Here is a 23,287-nt window from a genome sequence, read left to right on the forward strand (position 1 = left end):
CCCAATAATTAGTATTTAGCACTTGAGTATTAACAAATGGCAACATGTAATGGTAAGGTGATGAATGATTGAGGACAGAGATCTCAAGGAACATCCCAGGACATGCAAAACACAGTAGACACTCCCTTAGTACATGTTTGACGCACGTCAAGTGAAGGATGCTTCTGTATTTACTACCCGCATTCATTCTGAGGAATAGGTGAAGGGCTCTGAGACGATAACAGAACTATTCATTAAGACCTTGTAAAGGATTTCAGTGTTTGAGAGGATAATAAAAAATAAATTGCCTTAAATATTTAGTGAAAACCTACCAAGACTGGATAATCATTTATAAAGGGCCTACTGTGTGCCGGCCACCATGTTGGCCACACGTTAACTCTTAACATTCTTGGGAGGGGAGTAACATTATACAGCCCATTTTAATACTGAGGATAAAGGGGAAAGTGACTTCTGCTAACCCGCACAGCTCCGACCACCCTCGACCAGTGCTCCTATCTGGATTTCTACACTGAGGAAGAGCGCGATGGGTACAGAACTTAGCATGGGTGGCATGAAGTACAAGTCACAGGCTTATGCTGGAATTGGCCTATTTCTTATTCTGTTCCTGAATGAATGTCCGATGCTTGGTATTCTGAAAAAGCCTCACTAAGGGACTTAACTCTGTCCTCTGTTCCAGCAGTCCTTAGGACTCAGTCTCCTCAAGGGTATTTATAGATGGGATTCCTCTCTCAGCATGAGTCCATTCCTAAAGTGATGGTGTTAAATCAGCTGATTCTCAAGGTTCTACTCTAGTCTGACATTTTTTCTTTGGAATTTATTTCTGTGTTCATATGGAAACAATGCATAAATAAAATATATTAAAAATATTGAAAATATATTATAAACCTTCACTAAGTTTCAGTGGCTCTGTTATTAAGGTGAAGATAGTCAAAACAAACATTCATTAGCTTTCACAGGAATTTTTTATTTTCAGAGGTTCTAAGATTTTTAAAAATGTCTTAATTCCATATATGCACCCACTTCATTCATTCTGATAACCTTGATCTTAGATTCTAAAATTATTTTTTTTTTGTAATTTCTCATTAAATACTATCATTTGAATAGGTCAGGGTAGCAAAATCTCATAAATTTTTCTGAAGGACCAAATGCAGCATTATGAGACTTTACTTAGATGCTGGATTTTTTTAAAGTTAGCATATATACAGCACTCACTATAAATTGCTATCTAATTAAATTCCAGTATTATATATGTGGAAACAAGAGAGTAATGAAGTTAAATATTTTGTCCAAGTTTATATGTATAATAAGAAGAATTTGACCTTGGACTGGGTCTCTTATCACCTTTTAATGTTGTTGTCTATATAGACTGCTATCTTTTCACTTATTTTTTTTCAAAGAAGAAAAAAATTATAATATATTGTTAATAGCATTTTCTAAATATTAGGTGGTATAATGTAGTTTTTGTGGGGGTGAGCTATGTTCTTACTTTGTCAGACTCTCACGCTCCAGACCATGATACACGTGCCCTAATTGTCCTAAGGTCCATTGCCAGACCAACAGCACAAACTCTATGTTCTAGAGTCTACTAAAATTATTCACAGTTGCTAATCCTGTCTGCTCACCCTTTTCTTCCTGCAGAAACAACAATGAAAGTGTTTGCTCGCAGTTTCTCTCTCCCTCTGACTTGTGACTGACCCTAGTGCTTCCCTGTGTGGTGCCATGAGGTGTGCCTTGTTCTCTCCAGGGCACTGTGAGTATAACAAAAACTGAAATACTCTTTCTGATGTCTTTCTTTAGAGCTATATCTGGCCTCACCTTATCTTACCAAGGGTAATGTGGTTAAAACAAGTGGTAGGGGGTAGTATTCCATTGTGCATGTATACCACATTTTCCTTATCCAGTAGTCTGTCGATGGACACTTAAGTTGGTTCCATGTTTTGGCTATTGTAAATAGAGCTGCAGTTAACATGGGAGTGCAGGTATCCCTTCAACATGATCATTTCCATTCCTTTGGTTATATACCCAGTAGTCGGATTGCTGGATCATTTGGTAGTTCTATCTGTAGTTGTTTGAGGAACCTCCATACTGTTTTCCATAATGGCTGTGCTAATTTACAGAGTATATATATATATATATATACATATATACAAATATATATATATATATATATATATATATATATATTTGTTTTTGTTTGCATCTATGTGTGTATGTATATGCTTCTGTTTTATACTTTACAAAAAAAGTCTCCTAGTTGTTAACTTATTTGATCTCACAAACCCTCTGCTGAAGCAATTACTGCTCCATTGAAGTCCATTTTACAGATAGGGAAGCTGAGGCATTGATAATTAATTGTATCGTGTGAGAATGCTTGAACAATAGCAACAACAACAACAAAAAACTTGCCCAACAGAAAGTTCAATGATCATTCATCTAAGTTGTTTTGTATTTTTGGTGGAAGTTAGTAGCCCTGGTTAGTGAGCACAGCTCTACAGGCATAAAGAAAACATGGCCATCCCACAGTTTTGACATATATGAGAAACTAATGTGTCTTCCTTACCCTTTGCAACAATTCATGACACTGACGTGATTATATCTACATTGGCACCTTTTTTGTTATGTTTTGCATGGGATACATTATTTTATAAAGTACATATCCTCTGATCTGTTACAGATTTTGAGTGGATTTTTGTTGTCTTACTATTTACTCCTTTTCTCCTCTAGGATTTTGACAAACCCTGAGTAGTCAGATGAGAAACAAAGTACTTAGTACTTGTAGTTAAACTTTTACTTCATGATTCAAGGCTCCATATATAATGGAGCATAAGAATGAGGTTTGGAACTAGAGTCGTATCCCCTATATCTGCTCTTCACTAAATAGGAATGCCTGAGCTTTGAATAAGGCCATGCAGAGGGTCGACCTTCCTAATTCAATTTACTACAAACAAAGAAGACCACATGTTGATACTGATGTTTCAGGCTCACCAGTAAACTTGCTTCAGTAAATGTCCTCCACTCACAAATTAGCACCTTTATATACTTTGTAGAAGCTGGTGATAGAAGTGTGCAGAGGGGTGAAAGCATGAAAGGTGGAGGCTGCTTCTTGAAGGGTCTCAACAAAGATTTCTGTTTCCAAAATTTACAAGAAAGTTCTGAGGCCATTAGTGTAGAAATTATTACCCACATTTAATAGGCAGAGGAAATTTAGACCCAGAGCAATTTTATGACTTTTCTAGAACCTTCCTATTGGAAAGAGTCACAACCAAGCCTCAAAGCCAATTTTTCTGACTTCCACTTCGGAGGTTTTTTTCCACTTTCCCAGATGGCATCTGTGTGTTTGGCTCTTACGTTCAAGCTTCACTGACCCTGGATGATGGACAAGGATTTGCTCTGGGCATCTAAGCCCTGGCTGAAGTGCGGGGGCCAGACTCACTGTGGGCTGTCCATCCACTTTTGCTGCAGTCTAGACCGAGCTGCTTATAGCAACTTTATGAAACTTTGGGATTATGATTTATTCCAGAGGCAAAGGATGAGAATTCTTTACTGTTTTTGAAGCAGCTCTCAGAGCTGACATGGCTGCTTGGCTGATTTGGGCGGAATGCTGGAAACCTTGGCATGAGAGAGCAACTGGAAAGAGACCACCAAATGGAAGGATGTCTCAGTTGATCTAATATTTGATTAGATTTATAATTACAGAAGCAAGTATAACCAATATAAATAGGTTTGGGAACAAACACAACAGAATCTGGCTAAATAGAAATTTGATTTTACAGAGCACAATCATGTGGGAATACTGGTATGTGGTCTACTAAGCAACAAGTATACCAATGGTGCTGCAAGCATATTTTCATATATTTTACAAAAGCAATGGATGATGTAGGTTAATCTGGAGAATCAATTAATTGCATGTTGGTTAAGAGTATTGTACTGTACTTATTATATTCTTAATAACTACTCACACTTACATAATATGCTACAATTATCTGATGATTTACATACTTAGGTTCCATAATTCTCATAACTATCCATCCCGTTGTTTATTAAAACCATAAATATTTCATAGTTGAAGAGATTCACAAGCTTCCTGAGGCTTAGAGAGTTTACTCCCCCATGATCTTCAGCTTATACACTGGGTGGAGTAAAGAGAAATGACTTAAAGGATATGGGAGTCAAACTAAAGAGTTTTTGGCTTCTGTGATTTTGTATTCTTTCCCACTACAACCTTTCAATGACTCTGAATCTCATCCCTTTAAAAGTCAAACACAGATATTCATAGTTCCTCATCTCTTGAATATTTTTCTTTCCTCCAGAACTTGAGATTTATAAAGGACAACAGATGAATCACCACTTGGACTCATTATGCCAGAGCAATTCGAAAAGCTTCAAGTCAATTACCAGGTTTTCTTCCTTCTTTCTTCTCTTGTGAAATAAAACATTCTTCTCTGGCTCTGGAAAAAGGCTGAGCTCTTGTTTTAGGTCTCCAGATACAATGAGCAAAGATAGGAAGTCTTGTTCTAGTGAGAAGGATGTGGGGTGGCATTTATAAGTCTTTGATGTAGAGTTGGCTTCCCCGCTTTTCAGCTGAGCATGCTTCAGCAAGGCGCTTTACTGCACTGACTGGACCTTAGTTTCTGGTGAAAATGACAATGATGTGTAACTACCCTGTAAAGCTATTATACAGCTTCAATAAGTTGATGCTTGTGAAAGAACTTGGATGTTGTGAAAGGCAAAAATTATAAGAAAATGTGAAAGAAAGGGAGGACAATACAGAAACTACAAGTGGAACATAAAGATGCCTGGCCCTCTCTTCAGGTTTCGCTCTTGCCACCAATTAGAAGGCCAGAGCTACAGATGTGGAGACCACTAAATAGCCATAGCAGTTAGTGAATGCTGAATCCCAGTAAGTGCCACAGGAGGTCAATGCCTGAGACCTCAGCAAGACCCAATTTTGTACTGCTGGACATAGTGAAGTCAGTGTGCCCTACCAGGAGACATCTTCCACATTTAGATTCTACCAGGAAGGAGAATCAGTGTCAAAGATGGAAATAAGTCAGTGGAGACTTCCTGAAAGAGGATCTTTGTCTCTGGCCATGAAGCGTAGGTAGATATGGCTGGGTTTGGGGGATCGATGGATGCTATTTCAGGCAATAAAAGGAAGCCAAACAGAAGACGGAACCACTCATCTCATGCAGAACCACTAACCACAGGGGTGATAGTGCTCCTGAGTGTGGAAGCCTTTTCTTTCCCTCTCATCCTTTCTGTGCAAAGTCAGCCTTTGACTTAATCTATTTAGTCCCCGTGTCTCCATGAGATATAAATAAGTGTGAGTCTGACTCAAAGGGCTGTTTGTTTTTCTAGCAGAACGGATTGCTGCGGAGAACAAAATGAATTTAGGAACAATATATAACTGGAGAGAGGTGTCACTGGCAGTTTGGAGTTTTCATGAAAATGAACAAGGGCCAATTCATTCCATGTTCTTTTTCTCGAAAGCACAGCTGAGAATCAAGGAGGAAAACTAAATGTGCCTGAAAAAATCAGGCATCTTCTTTTGTCTAGTAGGAAGGAACTAGAAACAAGAGAAGAAAATATCCTCAAATTCTCCTGCCAATCCTATGCTTCACCTTTTTGACCCAAGAAGTGCAAGTTATTGATACATTAGCTCAATATTCAAAGAAGCAGAAAAATTTATTTATTCAAGAGGTCTCAGGTCTGAGAAGCTAAGTCACTTTTCCTGTTTCTAAACTATTAACATATAGCATTAAGTAAGCTACAAAAGAGACTCATGGTCCTACAGAAAATTGTAAAATTGATAGAACTTATCTTTGGATACTTCAGCCTCCCCCTTTCATGCTTTATAACATTCTCATGTCACCTTCTGTGCACCTGGAAGTTGCTGAAACCCCCTACCCCCTGCTGTGGATTGGTTGAATTGTGTCCCCCCAAAGTTCATATATTAAAAGCTTAATCCCCACTGTAATGTTGAGGGTGGGAAATCCTATTATGTTAATTAAATGGTGGGGCCTTGAAGAGGTGATTAAATTGTAGGACCATGCCCTAGTGAATGGACTAATTAATACTGGTGGTCAGGGGCGTGGTTCTGGGGGCTTTAAAATGACAGCTCTCTCTCATTTTATCATTTTATCTCATGAGGAGTTATCTGTCTCTCTGCTTTGCCATTTTATGCTATGTGAGACCCCTGGATCACGGTCACTACCACCAAGACCCTCACCAGATGTGTTCCGTGGACTTTGGATATCCCAACCTCTGAAACTGTAAGCAATAAATTTCATTTTCTTACAAATTACCCAGTTCATGTATTTTGTTTTAAGTCCAACATAAATGAACTAATGCACCTCTTAATAATCTAGTCTCATGCAAAGAAGTATACCAATGATCTTGATAGTTTTCCCCCCTCTTTAGGATGTTGTCATTTGATGTTGCCACCTGCCGACAAGTAAAAAAGGTATTTTGTCTGGGAAAAATGTCATTCTAGATCTCCTGACATCATAGTGCCCATCCTGCTAGTTCTTTCTGGAAGGACATTTGAGTTTTGCTTCTGCTCAAAGAATGTATTTTAAATTACACAAGTAAGAGGCAATCTAGCCAACTAGCTGTGTGTTCAAAGGTTGTTTACCAGGGAGTGAAGAAGAGATTCCATGCCCAATAATAATAATGCTTGCTGCCATGATATAGTACATTTCTGTGTCTCTTTGGTGCCAGACAAATTATATACATCATCTCTGCTAAGTCTTTCCCAAAATGTGTTATGAGATCTACTACTATGTACTACTAAATAATACTAGATAGTTTCTACCACTGAAAAATAGGTCTTTGTTATGGAGAACGCTCTACACATATTTCACAATGATTATTCTTTCCGTTCTTTTGCTAGAGCTATAAGATCTTTTCTGGATCTTCATTGTTAGAACCTTTTGGTATTCCTGGAGGTAAAACCCCCAAAAGTGTAGGTTCCATCCTAAATCTGCAGTCCCCAAGAGTTTCTATTTAATATTAGTTCACACTTAGCCTCTAGCAATTAATCAAAATTATTTTTAAAATTTTCTTACCAGTTCATGGCTCCAGTGCTCCAGGTAAGCAGATCTCAGGTGTGAATCTCTGGAGTTGACTTTCCAAATTTTGGGGAGTGGGGTGCTCTTTGAGTGACCTCAGTTCAATGATGGGATCAAGATAAATAATCAATATTCAGTCTCTTCACTTTTTTTTTTTTTTTTATTGTAAGGATAGAAGTGATCCTTCCAAAGCTCTTTACATGTTGGAGCTGAATCCAAAAGTTCTCTCCTTAATTTTTCGAAGATACTCTCAGTTAATATAGAATTCTGGGATTTTTCTTTTTTTCCTTTCAGCATTGTAAATATGTCACTCCATTGCATTCCTGCTTGCATGATTTCTGATAAGTGTCCTATGCTTTTTGTAAATGTTTCTCTTTTAGTAACGTGTCTTTTTTATCTGGCTGCCTTCCAGATTTTCCCTTTGTGTTTGGTTTTCAGTGATGTGATTATGATAGAACCAGGTGTAGTCTTATCGGTATTTATTTTGCTTTGTGTTTTCTGACCTTAGTTCAGTGATTTTGCGTCTGTTGCTAATTTTGGAAAAAATTCAGTCATTATTTTTTCAAGCATTTCTTCTCTCTCTTCTCCACCTGTTGTTCCAGTTTTACTTAGGCCATTTGGCAATATTGCTCCTCATCTCTCTAATGCTCTGGTTTTTTTCACTCTTTTTTTTTCTTTGCATTTCAGTTTGAGTAATTTCTGTTAGCCTGTTTTATGCTCACTGATTCTTTCTTTGACTGTGGTAAATCTATTGGGACACTCATTGAAGGCATTGTCCACATCTATTATTGTGCGTTTTGTTTTCATTTCTAGTTATCACAATTTAATTTTTTAATGGCTTCTATCTCTCTGCTTACACTACTGGTCTGATTTTGCAATTCATCCACCCTTTCTAAGAGAGTTTTAATATACTAATCATACTTATTTTAAATTTTCTATCTGATAGTTTCAACATCTGTGTCATATGTGAGTCTGGTTCTGATGCTTGCTTTGTCTCTTGAGAGAGTATGCTTATTCAGCTTCTTTTTTTTTTTTAAAAAAAAGATGACTGGTAAGGGGATCTTAGGATCTTAACCCTTGACTTGGTGTTGTCAGCACCACGCTCAGCCAGCGAGCGAACCGGCCATCCCTATGTGGGATCCGAACCCGGGGCCTTGGTGTTATCAGCACCGCACTCTCCCGAGTGAGCCACGGGCCGGCCCTTATTCAGTTTCTGTTTATGATATATATACACACATACATACAGACACACACATATATATACACACATGTTTATATATATATATATATATATATATGTCTGACAGGTTGTGCAGCACAGTAGGTGGGTACTGACATAAATAATTTTTATTCCTGGAGATAATTGTGCCTTTTCTTCCTTTAGCCCTTTATTGTGGTGATTTGTGCTAATCTTCTCAGGAGTTGGACTGGATTGAGGTTTGTTATCCTCTTGGTTTTGGATCTACCCACTTGCCCTTGGGTCTTCCATTGACTCTGCTTCCCAGAGAAAATCTGTCTCTTGCAGCTCTCTCTTCTATATTCTAATGTTATTGTTACTCATTGTCTATTAGTGTGAGGGAGCAGTTCCTGGGGGCATTCTCTGATATTTTAATTAACTGCCAGTCTGAGTTAGGCACTGTGAACCTGGACCTTTGGAGTATGGCCTTTGCAAGTGTTCCTGCCCTTCTCCAGATGTAATGCTCAGTCTGACATTTCTTCTTGCTCATTCTCCAGCAGCAGAGTTTTTGTTTTTCTGTTTCTGTGTCCCCCAGCTGGTAGGTTTCCACCAGTGCTAGAGTTTGGCTGCTTTCCCCTATGCAAGCCAAGTGTTTTATTTCATAGGGAAATAGTGGATTTGGTACTGGCTGAGCTTCAGTACTGACTCCTGGTTGCCAAGCCAGTACCATGGGAAAATGTTTTCCTGAGATCCTCCCACATCTTCCTTATGAGCACCTGGTAAAAAAGTCTGTAAGACTGCGTGAACTTCTTATGTCTGTGGCCCATAATAGCTTTGCACTCTTTCACTAATTTAAGTTGTCTCTAGCAATTTGTTAAATTTTCTAGTTGATTTTTTTCACCAGTTTACATAGCATTCAGTGGCAATGGTTATCAAATATGTAAGTCCTGCATTTCATTGCTGGTGCCTGTTTCTCTCTGGATTGGAGGTTACTTGTTTGTCCTTGTGACCTCAGTTCTCTGATAATTCTGATAATTTTTAAAAATGGTTTTCTAGCATTGTTCTTGCTGTGAGGGTTGGAGAGATGCTGGTTCTAGCTACCTCCTTCACTGAACCAAAACTACCCACCAGTCGCATGTGACCTAACTTTCAATCCTAAAATTTGACTTTTCTTTTCTCACGTTAATCTATCAGGTTTTATTCTCTTGCCCATGTGACCCTTGGCTGACTACAGGCCTTCACCCATCCACAAAGCAGAGGAAAGACACCCAGATTTTCTGAAGATTTATTTTCTTTTTGGCATGTATTCTTTTTCTGGTATTTCCATTGTTTACCTTGCCTTCTGGGTTACAAATTCATAATTCCATAAATTTTTTACACTATCTTCCAAGAATCAATGCAAAGCAGACTACAAAAAGCATAAATTAAATCAATATAATTGTGATCCCTAAGGAGCTCATATTCTAACTGATAATATAACATACTCCTACATATGAGAAAAATAACTTACCGTGTAAGACTCAAATAAGAAGGAGTGTTACAGAAACCCATTTTTATAAATATGTAACAAAATATGTGCTTTTTGAAAAAATAAATATGCACTTTGCATTTTAAATAAATATATAGCATAAACCACGAATATATAACGTTAATGTCACATATAGTAATAAAAATATATTAATCTAAAAATTTGATTTCATTTTTTAAAATTTTAACATTTACTTGTGCATATTGGTGGAGTACAATGTGTTGTTTCCATGCATACATATCCTGCACAGTAATTCGCTTAGGGTAGATAACGTAGTTTTGCACCTATTAGTACACCTTCTCCTCCTTTCCGCCCCTGACTCCTCACCCAGCATCACTATTCTGCTCTCTACTTCCATGAGAACCACTTTTTCTTTTTTTCTTTTTTTAGATTCCACATATGGGTGATACCATGCAGTATTTGTCTTTCTGTATCTGAATTACATCACTTAATATGATGGTTTCCTGTTGCATCCATGGTGCCACAAATGATAGGGTGTAATTTCCTATTATAGCTGGATAGTGTTCCATTGTGTAAATATACCACAGTCTTTTTTATCCATTCATCTGTTGGTGGACATTTAGGTTGGTTCCATCTCTTGGCTATTGTGAATAGTGCTGCGATGAACACGGGAGTGCAGGTGTCTTTTTGAAATATTGATTTCACCTCCTTTGTGGGATGGCTGGATAGTAAGGTAGACAAATTTTTAGTTCTCTGAGGAACCACCATACTGTTTTCTACAACAGCTGTACCAATTTACATTCCCACCAACAATGTAGAAGAGTTCCCTTATCTCCACATTCTCATCAGCACCTTTGTCATAAATCAGTTGGCTGTAAATGTAAGTTTTTTCTGGACTCTTTATTATATTCTATTAGTCAGTTTTGTCTGTTTTTATGCCAGTACCAAGCTGTTTGGGTTACTATAGTTTTGTAGTATGTTTTGAAGTCAGGACGTGTGATGCCTCCAACTTCATTCTTTTTGTTCAAGATTGCTTTAGCTATACTGGGTCTTTTGTGGTTCCATACAAATTTTAAATTAATTTTTTTCTATCCTTTTATTTCTTTCTGTGAAGAATGTCATTGGTATTTTGATAGGGAATGTATTGAATGTATAGATTTCTTTGGGTAATATTAACATTTTGATGAAGTAAATTCTTCCAACCCACAGACAGGGAATATCTTTCCATTTATTTGTGTCCTCTTCAGTTTTTTTCGCCAATGTTTTTAGTCTGTACTGTAGAGACGTTTCCCCTCCTTGGTTAAATTTATTGATAGGTATTTCAGTTTTGGGTCTTTTCTTTCTTTCTTTCTTTCTTTCTTTCTTTCTTTCTTCCTTCCTTCCTTCCTTCCTTCCTTCCTTCCTTCCTTCCTTCCTTTCTTTCTTTCTTTCTTTTTTTGGTAGCTACTGTGAATAAGATTACTTTATTTCTTCTTTAGCTATTTGGTTATTGGCATAGAGCAAGGCTATATATTTTTATGTGTTGATTTTGTATCCTGCCATTATACTGAACTCATTTATTAGTTTTGGTAGTTTTTTGGTGGATTCTTTGGGGTTTTCTATGAATATTATCATATCATCTGCAGATAGGGATAGTTTGAATTCTTCCTTTCTTATTTGTTGCTTTTTATTGCTTTCTCTTGCTTCATTACACTGGCTAGAACTTCTGATACTATGATCAATAAGACTGGGGAAAGTGGGCAACTTTGTCTTGTTCCATCCAGATCTTAAAGGAAAAGCCTCTGTTTTTTGTCCATTCAGTATGATGTTAGCTGTAGGTTTGTTGAATATGGCCTTTATTTTGTTGGGGTATATTCCTTCTATACATAATTTGTTGAGTGTTTTTGTTATGAAGGGTGATGAATTGTATGATATGTTTTTTCTGTATCTATGGAAATAATCATATTTTTTCCTTCATTTCTGTTGATGTGATGCAACACATTTATTGATTTGTATATGTTGATCCATTCTTGCATCCCTGGGATGAATCCCATCTTATCATGGTATATGATCTCATTAATGTGTTGTTGGATTCTGTTTGCTAATACGTTGTTGAGGATCTTCACGGCTGTGTGTGCATTAAGGATATTGATCTATGGTTTCCTTTTTTTGTGTGTATCTTTTTCTGGTTTTAGTATGAGGATAATTCTGGCTTGGCAGAATGAGTTTACAAGTATTCACTCTTGTTCAACTTTTGGAAGAGTTTGAGAAGAACTGTTAGTTGTTCTCCTTTAAATATTGGTAGAATTTGGCAGTGAAACCATCTGGTCCTGGGGTTTTCTTTGTTGAAAAAATTTTATTACTGCTTCAGTCTCATTACTCATTATTGGTCTCTTCAGGTTTTCTAGCTCTTCATGATTCAACTTCAGTAAGTTGTATGTGTCCAGGACTTTATCCATTTCTCATAGGTTTTCCAGTTTGTTTACATATAGTTGTTCCTAGTAGTCAGTTATGATTCTTTAAATTTGAATTTCTGTGATGTCAGTTTTAATGTCTCCTTTTTAATTACTAATTTTATTTAAGTCCTCTTTCAGTTTTTCTTTGTTAGTTTAGCTAAAGGTTTATTGATTTTATCTTTATGAAAAAACCTCTTTGTCTCAATGATCTTTTGTATTTTTTTATCTCTTATTTATTTCTTCTTTGTTCTTTGTTATTTATCTCCTCCTGATATTGGGTTTGCTTTTTTTCTTGTTTTCTAGTTCCTTGAGGTGTAACATTAAGTTGTTTATTTGAAGTCTTTCTTCTTTTTAGATGTAGGAATTTATTATTATAATTTTTCCTTTTAGAACTGCTTTTGCTGTATCTCATGGTTCCAGTACGTTGTGTTTTCATTTTCATTTGTCTTCAGAATTTTTTTAATCTCCTTTTTGATTTATTCTTTGACCCATTCATTTTAGGAACATGCTGTTTAATTTCCATGTATTTGTATGGCTTCTAGTGTCTCTTTTGCTGTTGATTTTTAGTTTTATTCCATTGTGGTCAGACAAGGTAACTGATATGATTTCAGTTTTTTTAAAAAATTGTTGAAACTTGTTTTGTGACCTAACATATGGTCTATTCTAGATAATGGTCTATGTGCTGCTGAGAAGAATGTGTATTCTGAAGCTGTTGGATGAAATGTTCTGTAGCTGTTCATTAGGTACAATTGGCCTATAGTAGAGATTAATCCTGATGATCCCTGGTTAATTTTCTATCTGGATGATCTGGCCTTTTCTGAAAGTGGGGTATGAAAGTTTCCAAATATTATTTTGTTAGAGTACATCTCTCCCATTAGATCTAATAGTAATTGCTTTATATAACTGGGTGCTCCGATATTGGGTGTGTATATATTTAGAATTGTTACATCCTCTTCTTGAAGTGACACTTTTATCATTATATAATGATCTTACTATTTTTTTACTTTCCTCAGCTTGAAGTCTATTTTATCTGATATGGATGTAACTATTCCTGCTTTCTTTTGTTTCCATTGCATGAAATATCTTTTTTCATCCCTTCACTTTCAGTAGATATGTGTCTTTATAGGTGAATTGAGATTTTTACAGGCAGCATATGATCCATTCGGCCACTCTGTCTTTTAATTGGGACATTTAATTCATTTATTTTTAGGGTTATTTTTGATATATTGGGACTTGTTACTGTCATTTTGTTATTTTTTTATGGTTGTTTTATAGATCCTTTTTTCCTTTTTTTTGGTCTTACAGTCTTCCTTTGTGGTTGGTGGTTTTCTTTACCTTTACATTTTGAATTCTTGCTCTTTGTTTTTAGTATGTCTTGTAAGTTTTTTGTTATGATTATCATGAAGCTTATAAAACATATTATAGTTATAAAAACTGTTAGACTAATAATAACTTAATTTTCATATCTAAGCAAAAAGAGAAAATCCAAAGGCAACAACTCCATGCTTTAGTGTCATTCCCCCCACCCCCACCACTACTTTTTGATGTTTTGTTGTTCCAAGTTAAATCTCTTAACATTTCATATCTCTTATATGGTGGTTGTATATGTTATTGTGTTGTTAAGTTTATTCTTTAGTGTTTATACTAAGTAAGGATATAAGGGGCTTATTCATCACCGTTACAACATTGGAGTATTCTGAGGTTGTTTGCGTATCTACTTTACTAATGAGTTATGTACCTTGAAATGTTTTCTTCTTACTCTTTAGTATTGTCTTCTTTCTGATTAAAGAATTCCCTTTAACATTTCTTGTAAGGCAGGTCTAGTGTTGGTGAATTATCTTAGATTTTGTTTGTCTGGGAAAGACTTTATTTCTCCTTCATGTTTGAAGGGTAGTCTTTCTGCATATAGAATTTTTATCCAACAGTCTTTCCTTCAGCACTTTGAATATGTCATCCCCTTCTCTTCTGGCCTGTAGGGTTTCTGCTGAGAAATCGGCTGAGAGACATATTGGGATTCTGTTAAATGTTATGTGTGTCTTTTCTCTTTCTGCTTTTAGTATTATCTCTTTGTCTTTGGTTTTTAAAAATTTGATCATGATGTGTCTTGTGGTGTTACTCTTTGGAATGAATTTGATTGGTGACCTCTGAGTTTCCTATATCTGGATGCTACCCTCTTTCTCCATACTTGAGGAATTATTTCCTTGAATATGCTCTCTAGGTCTCTTTTTTTTTCTTCTCTTTTGGGTATGCCAGTTACACAAAGGTTATTTTGCTTGAGGGAGTCCCATATTGGCTGCATTTTTGTTTTATTTTTTCTTATTCTTTTTTCTTTTTTACTCCTTTGGATAATTTCATATGTTCTATCTTCAAGCACACTGATTCTTTCCTCTATTTAATTAAGTCTGCTATTGGGGTTTTCTACTTAGTTTTTTAATTCAGGTAATGTATATTTTTATTTCTAGAATTTTATTTGTTTTTTTTTTAATTTGTCAAGTTGCTTATTCTGCCCTGAATTGTTTTCCAGATATCATTTAATTTTCTGTCTCAATTTTCTTGTGACTCCCTAAATATGTTTAAGATGGTTATTCTGAATTATCTACCAGACATTTCATATATCTTCTGTTCCTCTGGGCCCATTGCTGGTGTTTTGCTGGTTTCACTTGGTGGTGACTTATTTCTCTGTTCTTTCTCAATGTTTCTGTTTTTACATTGATGCTTGGGCATTTGAAAAGACTTACAGGTTTTATAGGTATTCTTTGGTGGTGTTAGACCTTTAGTGGTTAATATCAGAGCTTTGTCTCTGGTCTTTGTGTTTTTCCCACTCTGTGGTGGATTAATAGCTACCACTACCATTTAGATCCTGCACTGGAACTAGTGTGCTATCCTGTTTTTAATTCCCAAATTGGGAGGACTTCTTGTGGTAACCAGAACTTGAGCTCTCTGGTTGAAATAAATTGTTACTTTGATGCTGACTCTCTGGGGAAGGTTTTTGTGCAGATCAGATTTTAATTACTGGCCTTTTGATCACCTCCAAATCTTGTGAAGTCACAACAGATACTACTGGGTTGTGTGGAAATTCCAGCCTGGGACTGAGTCTCTCCTGCAGACTATGCCCCTGCAGTCCTATCACTGTGACCAATCTCCACTGAGACCAGCTGCCTAATTTGCATCCCAATATTCTCCCAGTGGGCCAGCCTTTTCCTTGCACTCTAAATGCTTCCTTTAGGCCTTGCACACATTCTTCACAATGATTCACTGACCTCTGGGTGGCTTCTTTCTCCAGTCAACTGTGGTCCTTTGCTCCTATGCAGGCCTAGGGGAATGCTACCAGTGTCTTTCTGGCCTGTGGGCAGGCATGGTGTGTTCTGAAGCCCCCTTCTCCCCTGCAGACTCTAAGGAAGTTCATGTGAGGGATGTTGCTGTGGCTTTTTCTGGCTCCTGGAATCTGGTCCACATTGTGCAGCTTCTCCCTGCCCTAGGCTGGGTCAGAGGTGGCCAGGGCTCAGAACAATTGGAGCTATCCCTATTCCCTCTTTCCATGGCCTCTCATACCTTCACAAATTCCATGGGTCTCCTCTTCCCCTAGCTCCAGAAGTCCCAGAACAGCAGTCTTTGCTTTTTAGTAGTTGTAAGTTGACTGCTTGTGTGGGGAAGTGACACTGAGAATCATCTAACCCACTGTCTAGATGTCATAACTCTCTCCTTTTTGCATATATGATCTTGTAGCTGTGATATTTCCTACATGTTCTATGTAGGGTGCTAGTGAGGGTAGCTGAGACTCCTTTAGGAGGCAGATCCTCACCAGAAACAAATTGAACACTATGCTTAGAGCAAAGTTGTTTTGAGACATAGCTGTGATTATGTGAGAGAGCTCTGAAGCAGAAGGAAAACTCATAGAACAGTGCATGTTTTTAACCAGTTTGAAAGTATACAATATATATTTTTTAATTTATGTGAGGATATAAATGAGACAATAGGAAGGAGGGAGGGCAATGTATTGAAAGCAATTTTTCATGCCCAAGTACAGACTTTTGACATTCTGAAAAACCCCTCCCAAAGAGGGGAGGACATTTCATTTCTGGCAATCTATCTTATATTGGAGATACTGTTCTTGGGGATGAATTCTAGAGCCAGACTAGAGATATTAGCAGTAAGTACAATACAACAATAACTTCTGAAGGTTAGAGATGTACCAGCACACATATTTTCATCATCATTTAGTAGCATTATGCCTTGAATGTTATACTCATGACTAATAGACATGCTCAGAATAAGTCTTCTTCCTGGGAATATATATTGCCATCACAGTAATAGTTGCATCTGGAGAGAGAGAGGAAGAGAAATGGGTTTAAAGAGGGGCACAAAAATAGTTGCAACTATGCATAATCATGCTAATAAAGAGATCTAAAATAAACATCTCAAAACTGTTATCAAGTGTTAAATCTCCTCAGTGGATACATTGTTATATTATCCTCTGCAGTTTTCTATATTTTTGAATTTTTTTATGATAAGAATATGGAGAACAGAGATCTAGTCCCAGTTTTGAATCCCGTTTGCATGTGGAGGACATGTTTTCTGATGAACTGTGAATTGACATGAAATAAACACATGCTCACACAAAAACACTTGTGCAAATACACAGCAGTAGGAATAGATTGTGTCCATTCAAATTAGCCAAAAATACAAAATCTTATCAGCAGTGATGTGGCCACACAGGGCAGGAACAAATATAGCACAACTCAGCATGGTTCTTTTTGGTCCAGATTCCCCAGTGGGGACTCAAGGCTGTCTGTCATTCTCTTGTAAAGATGGGTATCAGAAGGTGTGTAAATTTCAATTTTTATCATAATATTTCCCTTTTTATATATAACCGTACAGCATGAATCTAGAAACACTTCTAGAACTTATTTTCAAGAGAAGTTTTCTAATATTGGGTCCTCTTCTTTCTAGAACCAAGCTCTAAGTCTTTAAGCTTACATCTTTATTCAGAAGAGACAGCTGGGCAGTCTCCAATATCCCAGGATAACTCTACCTCCAGATTTCTAGAAGTTCAGAAAATTCCTTTCACCACTGAAAGTTAACAGGAAAGTGATAGACATTTTCCCCAAATTTTTTGTTAAGAAATTGGGTAAACAGAACTATGTTTGAACATAACTATATTTCAGAAACCTATTTGACACCCAAGGAAAGTTCAAGACACAGTTGATACAACCAGTAGTTGTGTGCAGCCAAACACTACAGGTAAAAGATAACCAGTGTCACTATGATGGCTTGAAATTGGTCATGATGGGAGCATTTGCATCACAAACATCATCAAATGCTACACATTAATCTTTGTACATTTTCTAGGAGTTCAGGTAGGAATATAAGCTATAGAGATAGACAGCTGGGATGAAGCATAACATAGAAGTAGATTGAAGACAGAGATTTAATAGTATTTGTTTATAAATCATATGTAAGTTGGATAAGGTTACCTCAGGAGTAAACACAGACAGAGAAGAGATAAGATCCAGAGACTAAGCTCAGGGTCCTTCCAGAATTCAAATGTTGGAAAGATAAGAAGTGGCAGTCATTTAATAGGAGAACCAGAAGAACATGCTCGACTGAAAGGTATGTGAAGAAAGTATTTCAGGCAGGTGGGGCCAGACAGCTGTGTCAAATGCTGGTGAAAGGCTGAGCACAACAGTGATCAAATGTTAACTCTTTTTTTTGGCAATGTGGGATCATTGGCGACATTGATTACCACTGTCTCCTTGGTGGGATACAGTGGGGGTCTTATTGGAATATGATTCAGAGGGAATGACATCTATCTCCTCTCTCGATTCATTTTACCATTTTCAATTTTTTTTCCTAATGCATAGACTTTTCTAGGTCTTTTAATGATCAATTTATTAATTTATTTTTCTTATTTTATTCATTGGCTTTTGAACTTAAAAAAAAAAACATTTTTACTTACTAATGTGGGGAAGATATTAGTAAAGCATGCCATACTTAAGCAATGAGCTCTTGATGTGATCCTGATGGAAAAAGAGCTGAGGTAAGTCTTCAGCATACTCTCTCTCCTCTACCCTAGACTTGCGAACAGCACAAATGCATGAATGTGTGATAAATTTGCTAGAGTGGGTTTTCAATTTGAAAGTTGAGTTTTTTGATAAGGCATCTTGCAAATTGCTGCAGAAAGTATTTGGATAGTGAAAGCTCAGACAGTGAGGAGACATATAAAACAAGTGAGGATAATAATAAATATTTCATGTTTGAAAAATATTTTCAAAAGGAGGCAAGACAATGCAGTAGTTTAAAACCTGTCTTTCGAGTTTATTAATCTGACTTGAAGCTTGCTTCTACCACTGGTAGCCTGGGATGACCTGTAGGACCTCAGCTAGCAGTTTAGTCTCTCTAAACCTCAGTTTTCTTTACTGTAAGACAAAGTTTATAGTATTAATGTCTTATGATTGTCATGAGGATTAAATAGGATGGAAACATAAAAGGCTTAGTATAATATACTTATATAGGTGGATAGTTAAGTGTCCCATAAATGATAGCTAAATTAAAAAAGAAAGGAAGCATTCAGAGACATGACATCCTGTGACTAATCAGAAGACAAGTTTGTGTTAACTTTGGGAGGTTACCTGTTAGTGATAGGAGATCCCATGGAGGATATTATACTTGTAACTCCTATTTATTACTCATGTTTAGATGTGTGCTGAGATGTCTCTTTCTCTAATTTTCTGCTGTCTTGCCCGGCAGGCACTGGAACGGTCAGGACTGGCTGAATTGGAAAGGAGAAAGAGGCAGAGAAAAAGTACCTTAAATGTATGGGTGCTTTGGGTCAGGACAGTGTGTATTTAATACAGATTTATGGTAGTCCAACTTAAAATTGTTTGACTTCATGATGGGTATATTGGGATGTTAACCCATCTTAAGTTGAGGAGCATGTGTATATGAATAAAATCATAAAATGACCAACCCCAAGGAGCTCTCCAACACAAAGGTAATCAACATCATTTGTCTAGAGCTTCTCACGAACCACATATTCATTTAAAATATACTGATGTTATTCAGTCTATTTCCTTTATTCTATAATTGAGGCTCCTTAGATCTAGAGGGAAAGTGATTCTGCTACGCTCCCAAAACAGCTTATTTCTGAGAGTGTGAACCAGATAATTTATGTGATCTGCGTTCTGCATTTCAACATAAGGAATGGGTTTCCTTGAATCTGTCACTCTCAAGGAACTTTATTTCTTTCTATATGTAGAGTTATAGTATGTGAAGCCTAAAGGTATTACAGAGATCATCTGGCTTTAATACTTTTTTTCAAATGAAGAAATGGATGCACACAGAAGAGAAATGGATGGTCCCAAGGTAACTCAATGGTACAGCTGAGATTGGAATCTGTGTTCTGACTTTCAAACCAGTGCTCTGTTTGCTAAAATAAAATACATGGAGGATGTGAAAACTCTGAAGGACATGTAATTGGATTCTGAGATGCTGTCAAATATTAAGAACGAATAGTTACAAGTTCTTCATTTAACAATGGTGAAGACACTCATCTTTCTTTTCTGCTGAGAAATATCAGACTAGAAACTGTCTTTGCAAGCTTTGCTTCTAAGACACAAACTCCTCTGGTGTGTAACACTTTTTTTTTTTTTCTCTAGGTGAGTTGGAATAATGTCTAGAACTTCTATTAAGTTTCCAGTAAGTCTTCTCTGTTAATTTGATAAAGAATATTTTTTATTTTACCTTGAAATACGTTTACCTTCTAGGAGATTTTATTTATAAATCCAATGCTGAAGAATAAAATTTGGTTGTGTGGGTGGGATTCACTGAAACTTAGGTTATTAAGTGTTTATTTCCTTGGGTAAGAAAAAATTTTCCTGTCTTCAGTGAGTGCGGTTGTGATTATGAGAAGTTAAAAAAGTTAAGATTGCTGATGTAGCTAAGAAAAGCCAAATATCATCTGTGCATTTTCAATCCTCATTTTTTTTTGGCTCATAGTATAGTCTCTGCCTTTTTTCCAAATTTTCTTCAGTCTTGGGTTAAAAAACAAAACAAAAAGCAAACAGAAAAGACTGCACAATTTTGGAATCATGATAACTTTTTATTGTTTTAAATGTGATTTGTGACCCTACTTATTCTTTCTGTTTAAAGTATTATAAATTTCACTATTTTTATTACTATTTAGATGCATATATTAAGTTTTGTGAATAAATTATAAATTCACATGGTATATCTTATATATATCTATTAAAATATACGGTAAAAAATTTTATTATTTTCCATTTCCATCTATTCAGCTTTTATTCTCCCTCACTAGGTATTCAGTTTTACTTGGCTCTTGTGTATCTCCAGCTATTTGTCATAAACTTAAATACAAACATATATATTCCCTAGAATCACCAATTATCACAAACATTAATATCCTTACACTCTTATATGCACATTGATCTTTTCACTTAATATCTCTTGATTATCTTATCATGTAACTTGAGAAAGAAGTCCTTAGTTATTTAATTTAGCATAGTATTTCATTTAATACTTATTGATGAACATTTGCATCAATTCTAATCTTTTGCTATTAAAATGATGTTTCAATAAATACTCTTGTGATGTGTCATTTAGCTAATATATGAGGCAAGTTCCTGGAAGTATAATTGGTGGGTCAAAGTAAAACCATTTGTAATAATGACTGCTATAGACAAATTACCCTCCACGTGGGTTGTACCAGCAATTTATTAGTATGTCTTTTTTCTCATAGCTTTGCCAACATAGTGAGTTGTCAAAATTTTGGATTTTCTTGACAATCTGGGGAATGAAAAGAATGCCTCAGGATTATGCTTCTGGAAAGGATATAATAGTTCACAATCAGCCAATATTCTCACTGCAACTGTTAAAAATACAATGACAAATTGCAAAAATTGTATTATTAAGACAATGGTGAGTTTTAGAAGTGATAAAATCAAGAAGAAATAAAGTTCCGTAGGATAAAAAGCACTTCATAAGGAAGCTAATGAATGGTGGTTATTTTCTTCCTGAGTCATTTGCCAATTATGAGTGAAGGCTGAGAATCATACTTCTTCCAGCAAAAGAGGTTCTACTGAGAAAAAGAGGAACCATGAAGGGACTCCATTAATGGAAAGAGGAAACTGTGGTACTCCTGGAAATCATATAGTACTTGGGCAACAGATTGGGAACCAGAAGAATTCCAAATTTAAGGTCATTGGTCCCCTTGGGACACTTGTTCCCATCTTGGAAATTATGGCAGGCTGCAGTTGATTCCAAAAGACAGAATATCTCTTGAAGTCCTGTGGAGCCAGAGACACAAAGTCCTGCTAGAGGGGGTGCATCTGTCACAGACACCTGTTCTCCTTACGCTTCTCAGCTCATGAAACTGAGTGAGGCAGAAGGTTAACGTCTTCTGAAGAACAGAACTAAATTTCCGATGGTCTTTCAAAGATGAAGAGATGGAAGCTTGTTAAGCTCTACCAAGAGCTCAGAAAGGTCATATCTGAGAAATTGAACCTAAGGTAGGCTGAATCTTACATAGAAAGCAACCCAGCCATGACTGAAAGCAACCCCTATTTGGATTAAGGTAATCGGCTCCTTACTCCATCTACTTAACAGAAGAAAGAGAGAACCTTCTCTGATGCTGGTATTATCAGGAGCCCTTACAGCACTCTGATACCTTATGTCTAGCACATAGTAGAAAAAAATTGTGAATGATAATGAAGAAATAAAGAGAAATTAGAAGTATACATATGTTCTATATGTGATTCAGATTGTGCACTTAGTAGGAAAAGATTTAGAAATAATTAGGATTATTATGTTAAAGAAAATAGAGGCAAAGGTAGACAAAATCAATAAAAAGACAAAGTATTTCAACAGAAAAAAATGATATAAAACTTAAATGGATAATCTAGAACTGAAAAAAATATATATATGCACCAGAATTAAGAACTCATTGTATGATTTAGAGACAGGCAAGACAGAGAAGGTGTAAAGATCGACAATTTCAAAGACAAGGAAACAGAGAATGTACCAAAACTGAAGCACAAAAGAAGAAAGAAATGGAAAAAATAAAACAAAGGGCAAGAGGCACATGGGATATAGCCATGGTGTTTTCCATGTGTGTGATGGGAGTCCGATATAGAGAGGAGAAAGTAGATCAGAAACAATATTTAAAGGGATAATGGCCTAGAATTTACAAAAATGCATTAAGATATTAACCCACAACAAGTAACTCAGCAAGCATGATAAAGAGAATGGGTCCTTGACAAGTTATAGACAAACTTCTAAAAACCAAAGATAAAATAAACAGAAGGAAAAAAAGACACACTGCTGTCAAAGTAGCAAATACAAGACTTAAAGATGAATTTTCTAGAGAAACCATGGAAACCAGAAGACAATTGAATGGCATCTCTAAAGTGATGGGGAAAAAAAGAACTTCCAAACTAGAATTCTATACCAGAGAAAATATGTTTGAAATGTGAAAGTATAATAAAGACATTTTTCGGGCAAACAAATGCTGAAAGACTTTGCCCACAGAAGACCCACGTAAGATTTGGGCAGAGACTTTATAGTAAAGAGTATGCAGGTAATCAATGAGCATATGAAATGTGGTTAAACGTAGTTTTTTTTAAACCCCCCCCCCCCAAATCCAAATTAAACCATAATAAGATATTACTACACACCAACCAGAATGGGCACAATTAAAAAACTGGGATGTGGAGCACCTGGAACTCTCATGTACATTGCTTGTGGGAATGTTAATTGGTGTAATCACTTTGGAAACTGTCCAGCAATATCATTACAGGAATAAAAGTTGTAAACATTTTCCCCAGCTTGCTCAGTTCTTCCTCCAGTTCTTTCAAAAACAACTTTCTTGCTATAAAACAAGAAAGGCTTTTACACCTTTGAATTTTAATATTTTTTTGTTGCCCTAGATTTCAAATACTTCCCCTAACCACTTCAAATCAAAGGTTGCTAAAGAATGCTCTCATTTTTAATTAACAATTTTTAGTTTTTTTGAATTATTTTCTGATGTAAGGTGTCATGTAAGAACTTTTTTCTTCCAGCTAACCTATTACCCCCAATTTATTGATTGACTTATGATTTTATC

The sequence above is a fragment of the Galeopterus variegatus genome, unplaced genomic scaffold (genome assembly GCF_000696425.1).
Source record: "Galeopterus variegatus unplaced genomic scaffold, G_variegatus-3.0.2 Scaffold113, whole genome shotgun sequence".
Lineage (NCBI taxonomy): Eukaryota > Metazoa > Chordata > Mammalia > Dermoptera > Cynocephalidae > Galeopterus > Galeopterus variegatus.